Source organism: Lactuca serriola, chromosome 3 (genome assembly GCF_051521515.1).
Source record: "Lactuca serriola cultivar US96UC23 chromosome 3, Lser_US96UC23_V15, whole genome shotgun sequence".
Classification (NCBI taxonomy): Eukaryota; Viridiplantae; Streptophyta; class Magnoliopsida; order Asterales; family Asteraceae; genus Lactuca; species Lactuca serriola.
The window spans coordinates 71,749,307-71,761,037 of record NC_136410.1 but is presented as its reverse complement, the minus strand read 5'-3'; the positions used below and the strand labels follow the sequence as shown (position 1 = coordinate 71,761,037).

At 38.0% G+C, this 11,731-nt stretch overlaps 1 non-coding gene across 1 annotated transcript; it reads right to left on the bottom strand.

Moving 5' to 3' along the window:
- Nucleotides 1–4,672: 4,672 nt before the first annotated feature.
- On the bottom strand, nt 4,673–4,779 carry LOC145096596 (small nucleolar RNA R71). Its single transcript, XR_013703973.1, has one exon. It is a non-coding gene; the product is annotated as a small nucleolar RNA R71 (small nucleolar RNA).
- Between the last annotated feature and the right edge of the window lie 6,952 nt (nt 4,780–11,731).

The following is an 11,731-nucleotide window of genomic DNA, read 5'->3' as shown; positions in this document are numbered from 1 at the left end:
ATTGTCAATGGGGGTGCATCGTCTTAGAAGACCTCCAAGCAAAGCGTGGTAGCACAGTCCACTACAGAGTCCGAATACATTGTTGGTTAAGAAGCTGCACACGAGGCTACTTGGATTAAGAAATTCATTGGGGATCTAGGTGTGGTTCCTTCCATTCAGGACCCCCTATAAGCATTCTGTGATAATGAGGGTGCATTGGCAAAAGAACCTAGGTCACACAAGAAGACCAGACACATAAGCTGGAGATTTAACTTCATTCGGTATATAAAGTTGAAGATGGTGGACTCAGTATTCGCAAAGTTCACATTGATCAAAATTTGGCAGACCCTTTCTTGAAGCCCCTTCCTCAAGAAAAGTTTGAAGGACATGCTTGAGAGATTGGATTTGCTATTCTAGTGACTGGATTTGATCTATGTATTAGTATTGAATATTGGAGCATTTTGTAGCATCATCTATTGTAATGACTATGATATATATATATATATGTATATATATATATATATATATATATATATATATATATATATATATATATGGCATATGATATTTTCTATAAATATTTGTTGAGTTCTTTATTAACATGTTTAATCATTGAGTAAATTTATTCACTCTAAAATCCATAGTCGGTTATTATTGTGGGATCAATAATGAAATAAGGCTAATATGAATTGGAATGGTTGAAAAAGTGTTGTAACCAGTTTCATAGGTACTTGATAGAGAACAAGTATCGGATTGACCCGTTTAAGACCACTTCATAGACCGCTGTCACGATTGATACTTGATAGAAGGTAATATTTGTATATCCGTAACACCTGAGATACATATATGGGTCATAAGTGTGGAAAATTTTGTGTTTTGATATAGTCAAACGTTGTTCTTTAACCATACAGTTATAAAATCTATTTTCGAGTATGATGTGAACCATGTAAAAGGTGTATGTAATCAAGATGACATTTGTTCCTGTTATTCGTTGAGAGTTAGACATTTAATACCTGATGTAAAGTTGAAAACTTATATGAGATTGAATGCAATCTATATCTCATGTTCAACAAGATGTCTGAGGCAAAGGGATAACTGATAAACTTACTTTATACACCAATTGTAACATTGGGCTTCTGGGGAGTTGGGTGTTGATAGAATGGCACAAAGTCATATGCTGATGGGGGCAATGAAATGTTGCTAGACGTTCACCACTGTCTATATCAATCTAATATGGGTCTTGTGCAAGTAGGAGATTGAAAGATCTAGTATGCTCAAGAGTCATACTAGAATGATATTGCTAATTAACATATGATACTAAGGGTCACACTAACAATAACTTGATACAATTGATTATTTAAAAAAATGATTTTAATAAATATTCATAAACTCTTATAACGAATTAGACAAATATTTATTTCATGGAAATTATTATTTCACAATAACAAGTAATAAATTATTTCGTATGATATGAATTAATAAGTCATGTACATTATTTTGCATTGGAAAGACTCTTTGTCATTTTGCTAAAAGTAATAGTTTATATCTTATAAAGAGTTATAAAATTTTATAAACTTTTCTTCTCTTTTTATACAAGAAAAGGGTTAGCTAGTTTCTAGGAAACAAGACATGGTCTTTTGAATATAATAAGGGAAAGTGAGCATGGCTTAAAAGGCATGGGAGACATGTAGGCTTTAGGGTATGGAGTGCTTAAGTGTTAAGAACTCTTGGGTAATGATTTAGCTTTATGAAGGATTTCATACCTTCATTTTTGGTAGAAAAACCGTAGCTTCTCTTCCCTCCCTCTTCATTATGCTTCGAAAGTGTTAGAATGAAGTTACTTGCTCTCTTTAAGTCAAATTTTGGTTTTGGATTAAAGCTTAAGAGTTGTGACTAGCATTTCTTGAAGTTGGTTCATTGCTGGTGTCTCAAAGTTCATCCATCTTCCTTAACATCCAAGCCCCCCCTAAAGAACCCAAAGTTCTTCAAAGGTTGTTACTTCTTTCCTCTATGGTTCTGTTTTTATCTTTCCATTTCGTACAAGTAGATCCTTGGTGGGTTGAAATGTTATTATGTTCGAAAATTTTTAAGACTTTCGGTACTAATATGATTAGTTTTTAGAAACTATTTTTGAACAAAACCCAACAATATCATGAAATGGGACATCGGATGTAATGTTATCAATATTAGTACCATTAGGATCAATATCTTGAAGATATAAATAAGTCATGTCATGCAACTAGGTAGGGATAAAAATGAACTACATACGCTCTAGGAAAGTAACATGTCGTGAGATGTATAATTTCTAACATACCATATCAAAACAATGATAACATTTCATACTGATATTGTAACCAAAAGATACACCTACGACTGTCTGTGGAGACAACTTATTTTTTTCAACATGAGGGTGGATGACACAACAAGTACATCAAAAAAATTACAATGGAATTGATATTGCCATATTTATACTTATTTTTAGGCAGTATTTAAGTACATTTTTATTAATAAATTGATAATATGTTTAGAATAATGATACTTATGAGTTTAAATTGTTAATTTCAGTCAATACAAAGGATTTTCGAAGAAAGGGACCAAAGGTGAAGAAATGGGGAACATGGGAGGCTTGGAAGACAAGAAAATAGTAAATTCACGATAAGAGCTAAATTCACGACGTGGCAATGAAGCCCACGACGTGGCATGGGTGTTCCAGAAGATAAGCATCGCGACACGGAGGATTTCCTTAAAGGATACGGATTTCTTAAAGCCCACGACGTGGCACAACCTGGCCACTATGTGGCGCGAGTTTTTGAGTATTATATAAGTTCTTATGATTATTACGAAGAGGAGGACTTTTAGCAGAAGAAAAAGAGTTCGAGGAGACGAATAAGAACGAAAGAAAGGTTCTGGAAGAGGGTTTTCAACACCAAAAGAAGTAAAGGTTTATTTTTAAAACATGTCTTTCATTAGTTTTAGCTGTGTTAGTTTAATTACTATGATGAGCAGCTGAATCTAGCTACTCTTGTTTAGCTAGATGAAGCTTTGAACTTATGAATAATTATATGATTATGGATTGAGCTTACTTGGTAAAATTTGCTTGTGTTTGATTTGTATGACCTAGCATGTTATTATTTGTTTATCTAATTGCTTATTTGCATGCTCTGTGTAGCTTAGTGACCATTAAACTGCATGAATTTGTTTACCTAATGATTTAGTGAACATTGAATTGTTAGAGCTAGGATTGACCAATCTTAGTTAGTAATTAGAGTAAATAAGCTTAGCTGTGCTAGAGAACGTGTATTGTGACCATAATTGCGTTTATATTACAAATCTTACATAACATATTTACATTCATAATCAGTTCTGTGTTTAATTATGTGTGAACATACATGGTTTGACATGAATTAGTTAATTATTGGTAAAGTTAGAACTAAATTACTCATACAACTAAAACCAACTTAATAATCCGTAATCATTAGCGAGACATAAGGAAGAAGTGGATTCAAACTAAACAAGAGTGTGTGTTTTTACTTATTGAATTTGATTTAAGTTCATCTGATCTTGTAAAATCAGATAAAACCCCTTTTAAATTTGTTAATAAATTAAGTTAATTTAATAGTAAGTAAATTAATTAGAACACCGTTCCCTGTGATCGACACCCGACTTACCCAAGCTATACTGTAATTTGACTAGGTACACTGCCTATAAGTGTATAGATAGTTAAGTTTGTTAGGTTATAAATATTAAAATTAGTGGGTATTTTTGTGCACATCAAGTTTTTGGCGCCGTTGTCGGGGAACGGCTTAGTTTTTAGCTTATTTATTTACATTAAATAAATCGATCCTTCTTGTGGAGTCACAGCCACAAAAAAAAAAAAAAAAAAAAAAAAAAAAAAAAAAAAAACTGTTAATCACAGAGTCCACGACGTGGCCACATACTTGCCACGACGTGGACAGACAGAATTTTTAAAATTTTAGTTTGTAGTTAGTTTTACTTATTTTAGTTCAGTTTTACGTTTTAGTTTAGCAAGTTGCAGGAGTTCATGACCAGAAGCTCAAACACACACTTGGTGCCACCACTAGAAGACCCCGAGTCTGCACTTCACAAGAAAAAGACGCCCTTACAAGAATTGAATTCAGCCTTATCTAGGAAATCAGGAAAGAAGACAGGAGAGTCAAGTTCATCAGCGAAGCACAAGAGCAATCTTGAGCATTTGGATCATACACCCGTGCAAACCGAGTCCGAAAGCGACACCAAGCCAGAATTTGAAGAACACACAAGTGAACCCGAGAACGAGCCAAGAAGCGAGATGGCAGCAATTGAAGAAATGTCCATGGGAGCATACAAGAAGCGTATCCGAGAAGATATGGGCCCTGGTTTAGTCCAACGCGCAATACCTGCCACTGCCACATTCGAGCTGAAGGGACACATATTGACAGCACTGAAGGACATCCCGTTTTTCGGGAAGGATCATGAGGATGCTTTTAAGCACCTAGACAAAGTCAACGACATTGTGGATTACTTCAATGTCCCAAATGTCACCAGAAATACAGTCTTGCTTAGGATGCTTCCCATCACCTTCAAAGGAGCTGCTAAGGAGTGGTTAAAAGCACTCCCACCGGGTACAATCACCACATGGGCTCAAATGCGTGAGCAATTCCTGGACCAGTTCTGCCCGCCATCCAAGATAGCCAAACTCAAGAAGGCGATAGCCAACTTTGAGCAACAACCGGGGGAGTCACTATACGAAGCATGGGAGCGGTACAAGGGCTTACTCAGAAATTGCCCTCAACATGACCTAAATGTACAGCAAGAGATGTCAATCTTTTATGATGGGGTCAATGTGATGACAAGACAACTCCTTGATTCTCAAGGACCGTTGACAAAGAAAAATCCAAGGGAGGTCAAGGAGCTAATTGAAGAATTCGCGAAACACTCCCGTGAATACCATAACCCGAGGCGAGACGGAAGTAAAGGCGGAGGAGGGGCCCAAACTGAAGAAATTGCAGCTGTCATGGCCATGCTAAATAACATGGATCTCCGGATAACACAAATTGACCAGTCGATAAATGCCATAAGAGTGGGGTGCGAGCAATGCAGTGGTCCACACTTGACCAAGGACTGCAATATGGATGAGTTTGGGAACAGAAAAGCTCAAGTGTGCTACTCTAGTGGGGATAAGTTTGATGACGACTGGAGGAAACCGAAGAAGGAGTGGCTGCCATATGAAGAGTATAAAAAGCAAAAAGAAGAGAAGTATAGGCAGACAGGTCGAGGCTTTTACCAAAAGGAGCAGCCACCAATCGAGAAGAAAACCGACCTAGAGACCATTTTGATGAAGTTCATGGAGGCTTCGGAAAAGAGACATGATGCCACAGATTCCGCTATCATGGAACAACAAACATTGATAAAGAACCAGCAAGCCTCCATCCATAACCTTAAAGTACAATTTGGTCAACTAGCCACTTTAGTTCATGAAAAATTGTCCCCGAAGAATTCCGAAGTAAAAGCCCAATCTCACGTAATGGCCATCGATACTGAAAAAGATACAATATCTGAATTCCTAGAGGCGTTGGAAGAAGAACAGCTGCAGCCCAAGAAATCAAGGATCGAAGATGGAGAAAATGTTGAACCAGGCTCGCCACGACGTGGCACGCCTCTGGCCACGACGTGGCGCAAGTCTGAGAAAAAATCTTTTGAGCCTATTCCAGATTATCATCCACCTATGCCATTTCCCACCCGTGCAGCACTTAGTCAACTGGAGAAGGAACATTTAGAGTTTGTGAAGCATGTGAAAGGGATTCCAATTAATACTCCCTTTGTTGAGTCCTTATCCAAAGCTTCCGAGAACCAGAAATTACTGCAAGACTTGATAGATACGTGAAGGCAATTAAAGAAGCAGTCTACAGTGATTCTAAGTGAGAAAATTTCAAAAGTTGTGTTGGGAGAAACACCAGAAAAGATGGGGGATCCTGGACGCCTCACTCTTCCATGCGAGTTTGGGAATAAAATGAAGGTTAATGCTTTAGCCGATTCCGGGGCTAGCATTAATCTAATGCCTTTTTCATTGTATCAAAAATTGGAGATTCAGAAGATGAAGGCTACAAAAATGAAGATTCACATGGCGAACCGTTCGGTGACACAACCCGGAGGCATAGTGGAGGATATTTTGGTGAAAATTGGAAAATTTGTTTTTCCAATAGATTTTGTAGTCTTGGACATGAAAGAAGACACGGATGTTCCGATAATCCTTGGTCGGCCATTGCTTAACACTGCTGGTGCCCTGATTGATATCCGCGAGTCCAAGCTCACTTTGAGGGTTGGGGATGAACAAGATGTCTTCGGGATAAGAAATGACTTTCAAGAAGATAAAGAAGAGGTGTTCACGATTAATGAGGAGAATGAACTAGAAGAATTGGAAAAGCTTATGGAAGAAGAGATAAAGGCAGTTCATCAAGACAAAAGGACAAAACCAAGGGCATCTGTTCCGTATTTGATTGAAGTCATAGCTTACAAGAACCCGCCTTCTTGGGTGAGCAAAGAGGACGAGGAAATGACAAGTGATGAAGAGGAAGTCACTTCAAAAGTAACAAGGCCGGTGGTGAAAGAAGAGGGGAACGCTATGGAGTGCAAGGAACACACAAAGGGCACAAAACGCAAGCATGAAGAAGATGGAAAAGCTGAAAAAGAAAATTCAAAGAAGGCGTATAAAAGGAGAGTTCAAGCTTATAAACGGCGATTCAAGGAACAAAAGATCCTGGTGGTAGGCTCTTCCGAAGAGTCAACGTAGAAGGCACGGAGTCCAGCTCAAGACTCCAAGAAAAAGAAGCGCTTCTCGGGAGGCAACCCGAGTTTGGTTTGCAATTTTTTTATTTTCTTTTTAATTAGGAAAGACATCAATTCATCATCTAAAAACCCGGTAATAAGTAGAGAAATAGTTGTAGGGAACTTTAAATAATGAGTGATTTGCAAAGAAATTAGTTAATAAGATGAATATTATTAAAATTTGGCATCTGACAGCTCCCACGACGTGGGCATAGCCAGCAACGTCGTGGGTTAAAATATAATGCGCGATCTTAAGAACTTTAAGGTCCACGACGTGGGCATAGCCTGCCACGTCGTGGCCTTTAAAAATCAGGGGGGGACCAATCGCTTAAAACCCTTTGACCGAGAAACCCCTTACCCCCACTTGGAGACTGCCGCACTCACGGGAGCATCACAACCCCACTGCCAATTTCTTATTATACTTCCAAATTCCTTGCAAGATCTTGCTAATTACTCCATTTGGTATGTGTTTTACTCATTATAATGCAATTATTCCAAGTTTTCGTGATTAGGGTTTGAATGATTCACGAAATTGGTTGAATCTAGTGTCCGATTTTAGATTGCATGTTATTTAAAAGTCCATAGGAACAAACCCCAACATCAAGTTTTTATGGAAATCGCATGTAAACATGACCGATTCAGAGTCTGGCTTTGACGTGACCCACGACGTGGCGCTTCCTGGCCACGTCGTGACTTCTGGCAAACCATTTATATATGTTTTAATGTGTTATTTGTTTGCTGCTTTGCTTTGCTTTTGTTTGCAGAAATGGGACCACAACGAGCTGTCCAGCAGGAAGGAGACCCGATAGATGTAGCAAGCATACATCCTCTATACCAGTTTCCTCAAAACATCCCCCGACCATTGCTAACAACCTACGAGAATCGACTTGGATGGTTACACAATAGGGAGTTTGCAATAGCCCCAATTATTGATTGGGGATGGCTTGGTAGAGTGGGAATGGTAGTGGAGCTGGACCGTTATTGGTCGAAGACTTATGTTGGAGATCAATTTTCGTTCACTTGTCATGGGTGGAGGAATTTATTCGCCATTCAAGAACCAGTGTACCGGGAATTGTCGGTAGAATTTTTCTCTACCGTATGTTTTGAAGAGCGCACCCTTGATGTCACCTACAATAGGGCACTTGTGTTTCGTCTGGGGGGTGTATATCGTGAGTGTAGTCTTCGGGAGTTTGTTGGGCGTATGGGGCTCTATATGGAAGTGGAGACGCAATCTCCGTTTTTTATTCCTTTCTTGCTTGGATGCGTGCGGGATTTTACTCCGGGTACTTTGGATGTGCAGTTTTGGCGGGGCATTTCTAACCATGAGTACAACACTCGTGACTCGAGTGAGTCACAAATACGGAATCCTGTTTTCCGATTTTTGCACCGCCTTATCACGTTTTCAATCAATCACAAGCATCATTTGGTTACTCACCTGGCTAGGTCATATCAAATTTTGACCCATGACTTTGTGAGGAATCTCACTCGATTCCCGGACACATACTTGACCATTCAAGTCTTGGGTGTGATGCGAGCGGTGGTGAATATCGGGGGTCGTTTTGTTATACCACCGATCGATGACGAGCAGGAGGAGGTGCAGCCGGGACAACAACCACCAGCCAGGCCGAGGCGTCAGAATGTGCGGGTTAGAGGTGAGGGCGAACGAGAGCGTGCTGCTTTGCAGTATGTGCAGGGAGTGCCCACCGACCCCTTTCAGAGTCGGGTGGGAACGTATTTGGATAATCTACGAGGTCATGCTATTTACCATACCCAACTTACTGAGGGTATTTATTCACATTTGGGTGTGACCCGACCACCCTCTATGCCACCACAGTATCCCTATTTTCCGACATGGGAGGAGCTATGGCGTCCGCAAGATGATGGAGCAGGGCCGAGTGGAGCACAAGATCAAGATGATGATTGATTTTATTTCTTTTGTTCTGTTTTTGAGTAGTTTTTTTTATGTTAACTTTAGTGTGTGATGTAAAACTTTATTAAGACTATTATGTTACTTTATTTTTCTTTTGGGTTGATCTAATTTTTCAGATTAGCGTTGGAATTCTAAGGAGCATAGAAGGTTACATTTTGAGTCGTGTTTGTCTAGTCAAGGAAGCTTAGAGTCGTGAGTCGGAACCACAATTCAAGATAAGTGTGGGGTCTATTAGGAGAGAAGGTTATAGATAGGAAATATATTTGCATAGAAGCATCAGAAACCAGTTAGCCATTGGTCAAAGCTGCTAGAGTAAATAAAGCAAACAAGTCATTTTTTTTGCTAAGGTTCAGTTTCCACGACGTGGACTCCTTGTGCCACATCGTGGCGCTCTTGCAGTTTATAGTAGTTTAGCTTTTTGGTGTTCGCTGATTCAACCCATATCACGACGTGATCCAGTTTATCATTGCCACATTTTTCCTTACAAATACCCACTTTGACGAATTGAAGTTTCGAGTCCGGTTCGTGGTTTATTTACGTATTCAACCAGTTCTACACCGAGTTTCTCTTTTTGGAAGTCCAATTGTACATTGTCCACGCTTTTGGAGATGTTTACGCCACTATCCCAGGGGAGTCTGTTCCTTTTTCTCCCTTTTCTTTAATTTTGATTTGTTTTTATACATACAATGAGGGCATTGTATGAAATAAGTGTGGGGTAGGGGTAGAAAAAGTAAATTGCTAGAAAATTTTAAAATTACAATTTTTATTAATTGAATCTAGTAGTAATAATGTGAGCTATAATTGCTAGTATTATGCGGGATGATCTGATGAAAGTTCAAATGTTTAGTTAAGCCAATACACGTTATAGTGCATTTGTGGCCTCCCTTATTTCAGTGAAATCATGGAACAAAAACACAACCCCGCTTGGTTTGAGGGATGCAATATGTTTAGCAGCCTAAACCTGAAATGTATCCAGGAAAATTATTATTGTTAACCAATAAAGGTTGAGGTTGAGCGCCTCTGCTTAAGCATGTAGGTTTTGAGTGAAAAAAGTGAGGTACATGTAAAAAAAAGAAGAAAGAGAATTACAAGAAAAAGTTTGAAGAATTTTTGGAGCATTAAAGTTAAAGTGAAGATCAAAAGATCAAAATTCCAAGAAATTCAAAAAGTTGAAGATACCAGAAATCAAATCAACAAAGGTGGTGAATTCAAAGAAATTAAAGATCAAATGTAAAAGAATTGAAGAATTCCAAAAAGAGCTCCATAGTGGTATCGAAAAAATTGTAATTCTAGTTTATGTATGCTTAGGTCGCTCAACTAAAAATACCTTGAGGTTAGGAGGTTTTCTGCGGATGGATTCGGAGGGTTGCATAAAATGAGCATCGTTCGGGAAAAGTGGGCGAGTGTTTATGAAGATTGTGAGTATTTAAAGTATGGGGGGTACTTTAGGAGAATTTTAGACACAAATGCATGCGTTGAGGTTTTGGCATAATGGCTGAACTAGAGTCGGATTGTTCTGTGTAGTTTTAGTAATTAAGAATTATGTTGAAATTTGCTTGAGGGCAAGCAAAGCCTAAGTGTGGGGTATTTTGATATTGCCATATTTATACTTATTTTTAGGCAGTATTTAAGTACATTTTTATTAATAAATTGATAATATGTTTAGAATAAAGATACTTATGAGTTTAAATTGTTAATTTCAGTCAATACAAAGGATTTTCGAAGAAAGGGACCAAAGGTGACGAAATGGGGAACATGGGAGGCTTGGAAGACAAGAAAATAGTAAATTCACGATAAGAGCTAAATTCATGACGTGGCGATGAAGCCCACGACGTGGCATGGGTGTTCCAGAAGATAAGCATCGCGACGCGGAGGATTTCCTTGAAGGATACGGATTTCTTAAATCCCACGACGTGGCGCAACCTGGCCACGACGTGGCGCGAGTTTTTGAGTATTATATAAGTTCTTATGATTATTACGAAGAGGAGGACTTTTGGCAGAAGAAAAAGAGTTCGAGGAGACGAATAAGAACGAAAGAAAGGTTCTGGAAGAGGGTTTTCAACACCAAAAGAAGTAAAGGTTTATTTTTAAAACATGTCTTTCATTAGTTTTAGTTGTGTTAGTTTAATTACTATGATGAGCAGCTGAATCTAGCTACTCTTGTTTAGCTAGATGAAGCTTTGAACTTATGAATAGTTATATGATTATGGATTGAGCTTAGTTGGTAAAATTTGCTTGTGTTTGATTTGTATGACCTAGCATGTTATTATTTGTTTATCTAATTGCTTATTTGCATGCTCTGTGTAGCTTAGTGACCATTAAACTGCATGAATTTGTTTACCTAATGATTTAGTTAACATTGAATTGTTAGAGCTAGGATTGACCAATCTTAGTTAGTAATTAGAGTAAATAAGCTTAGCTGTGCTAGAGAACGTGTATTGTGACCATAATTGCGTTTATATTACAAATCTTACATAACATATTTACATTCATAATCAGTTCTGTGTTTAATTATGTGTGAACATACATGGTTTGACATGAATTAGTTAATTATTGGTAAAGTTAGAACTAAATTACTAATACAACTAAAACCAACTTAATAATCCGTAATCATTAGCCAGACATAAGGAAGAAGTGGATTCAAACTAAACAAGAGTGTGTGTTTTTACTTATTGAATTTGATTTAAGTTCATCTGATCTTGTAAAATCAGATAAAACCCCTTTTAAATTTGTTAATAAATTAGGTTAATTTAATAGTAAGTAAAATTAATTAGAACACCATTCCCTGTGATCGACACCCGACTTACACAAGCTATACTGTAATCTGACTAGGTACACTGCCTATAAGTGCATAGATAGTTAAGTTTGTTAGGTTATAAATATTAAAATTAGTGGGTATTTTTGTGCACATCAGGAATAATCGAGTAAGTGGCCATGCATACATCTTTTCAAATGTAGACGTCCCAAAACTGTGTGAAGTAGGGATCATATTGATTA